The following is a 2,830-nucleotide window of genomic DNA, read 5'->3' as shown; positions in this document are numbered from 1 at the left end:
TCTACATGGCTCCCACAATAGGCTCACACAAGTCGAGGGAAACCAGTCACCATACAACCTTCTCTATCATCTCATAGTTTCATGTTGTTCTAGTGATGTTATACACGAAGTGCTCCAAACGTTTGGCATTGTGCACATGGGATCCCTCCAGAACTCTGCACCCGATAATATTACAAATGGTGTCATCATCCACATCACCATCGAAGTCAAAAAATTTATTCATTGCTCTTGTATTGTCTACGAACATTCACACTTGTATTCCAGAATGTGGATGACTTCCACTTCCCCATTGCTTGACATAGATGAACCCACCATCTAGTCAACCATCTATGCCACCCCGTTTAGAGCGTTGTGTGTTTTATAGATGAAAACTATCCCTTCGACCATCATTACAAATCTAACCAAATCTTGAAGGGGTCAGATCTAATCTCCAAGTGTTCTACATTCCTGCCAAGTCACTACTCCAAAGTACCTATTATGCCCTTCATATCGCAGTGGAGGTATTTGGAGGCAAAACACCAACTAAGAGGGTGAGTCTTCTCTAGGAAGATGTGAAGTCTAATATGATGGAGTTGCAATTTTGATCAATGACACAATTTGATAAAAAGTTTTCTTCTATGTTCTCTTCACGAAAAATATGTTTTATTGTATAATCCATTTCCTCCAAAATATCTTGGATTGCATTAAGCCTCATTGTATATTTCCAACTTAGAGCTTTGCAAATGATAACTACTCGAATCACATTTTAGGGAGTCACCTTCAATGTCAACCTATCAAATATTTTTTCCTTGCATAGCTTAAGGTCACCAAGAAGAGCCGCATACTCAACTGGCACTAGATGATCTAGGATTGTCCCTGAATGTCCTGTCAAAATTTAGTTTCAAATGAATTTTTGGCAAGACACACACACACACACAAGTGGTCAGTGGAAATGAATAAAAATCTTCCAAACAACTCACCAGCCCTCTTTTCCCTGAGATTTTCTCATTTTAAATCTATCTTTTCTCTCTAATATCTTTGGGTTCTTGGTCACACAATATCTCTAGTTCCTCCATACAATCTTTCTGGTATTCTCACAACTTTCTCTTTCTTTTTCTCACTTGCTACAACAACCTCGCATAGCACTCTTGGCTTCCTCAAGCCTTTTTGGTAGTATCTCTCTATCTATTTATCTTATCTTTGAGCATCTTGGGATTTATTGCATCTCCTACTATTTGATCATTTATCATTCTAACTATTTATCTTTTGATCTATCTATCTATCCGATTGTCCATGGAGATGGAAAAACTAAAGCGGGGGTTTGACTAAGGCAAACCCTTATACAACCCCAACATTTTTCCTCTTTGGCTTGTGTGCAGGTTTCGTTGGATAAGAATTATTTTGTTGGAGGCTTCAATCATGAACTAGTTGTAAGATTATTTCGTTCCTCTCTTTCATTTATCCTTTTACATTTCCATAGTTTTTTTTTGCTTTTTATTATATATTCGTCTAGTTTTACTTCATTTCGAACACGTATCTATCACCCTGAGCTCTCTGTATAGAACTTTGTACCTTGTTCGTAGGAGATGTCAACCCGTCGCATTATCACCTAAGACACGTGCATGCATCCTCGAATAGAGAGTCAACAAAGGGCATCAAGAAGCCTTTATGACAGGTTGATTGTTATCTACGGGTGTAATATCAAAAATGTCTCCCTTTGTGATTCAACACAACAAATGGCACCTTCCTCCATGTCATCAGAGGTTGCGCTTTTCCACCTTTTTCCTTTTGTCCACTTGAATTACCTAGTCATCTCCAAGCAGGTATTTCACCAACTCTGCCAACCTATCACCTTCAAGGACTAGGGCACGACGGGAAGATGTTTGCATGGCACGCTAGCGTCTCGTGAATCTGATAGTTCATAGGTGGTTGTTTGGGTGTTACACTTGTGCCTAGAAGGAATTGTAATGCCTTTGCATGTGTCCATGGACATGGGTTTTTCGTCCAAGGCCTACATCTCTCTAGTTTGAAGACATTTTGAGGATATTTTTAGTATTTTGAGATCACTCTTTGCAGGTTGGAGCTCTTGGTGATTTCTTGGACAACATCCATAGTTTCCTATACCAAGTCCACCATTGTTACAACTTTCCGGATAGCTCACGACACCATTTTCATAACATCTTGAAAGAGGAGTTCACTCATTTCCTTTTTCACTTGCTTTACATATTCTCATTTTTCCATCTTGCATTCTCTTTCAGTTAGCTTTATCATTTATTTCCATGTGGTTCTATTTGGGTTGTTCGTGGAGGTGGAAACACCAAAATGAGGGTTTGACTTAGGCATGCTCCAAAACACAACCCCCAACATTTTCCTTCTTATTTGTGTGTAGGTTCTTAATGGTGGAATAATAGTCACTTTGTAGGAGGCTCCAATCATGGACCGTTTGTGAGTTCCTTTCATTTCTTCTCTTCTATTCCATCCTAGTTATTTCATATTTTGTGATTACTAGCTTAGTTTATTCATTTTTAGTGTTTACATTATAATATAGTCGCGTCTATGACTTTTTGTACGGCTTTTGTACCTCATTCGTATAGGACGACAGTGCGTTGCGCTAGTGTCCTAGACCTGCACACTCATCCTCTAGAAAAAGGGTAGGCAGATTCGTCTGAGAGCCTTAGATTGCAGTTGATTTTTCTAATTTGTTATTTTCATCCCCTCGCACACCTTAGCGCTAGTTTGAGTGAGGTATCAAAGGGTGGATTTGTTCTCTAGGATTCATCATTGTTGAGGTAGCAAATTTCCTCCATTACATTTTGGTGAACCAGATGTGGAAGATGTTTCTCTTTACATT

Source organism: Cryptomeria japonica, chromosome 6 (genome assembly GCF_030272615.1).
Source record: "Cryptomeria japonica chromosome 6, Sugi_1.0, whole genome shotgun sequence".
Taxonomy (NCBI): domain Eukaryota; kingdom Viridiplantae; phylum Streptophyta; class Pinopsida; order Cupressales; family Cupressaceae; genus Cryptomeria; species Cryptomeria japonica.
The sequence above is the reverse complement of the archived record's forward strand: the minus strand, read 5'-3'. Positions refer to the sequence as shown.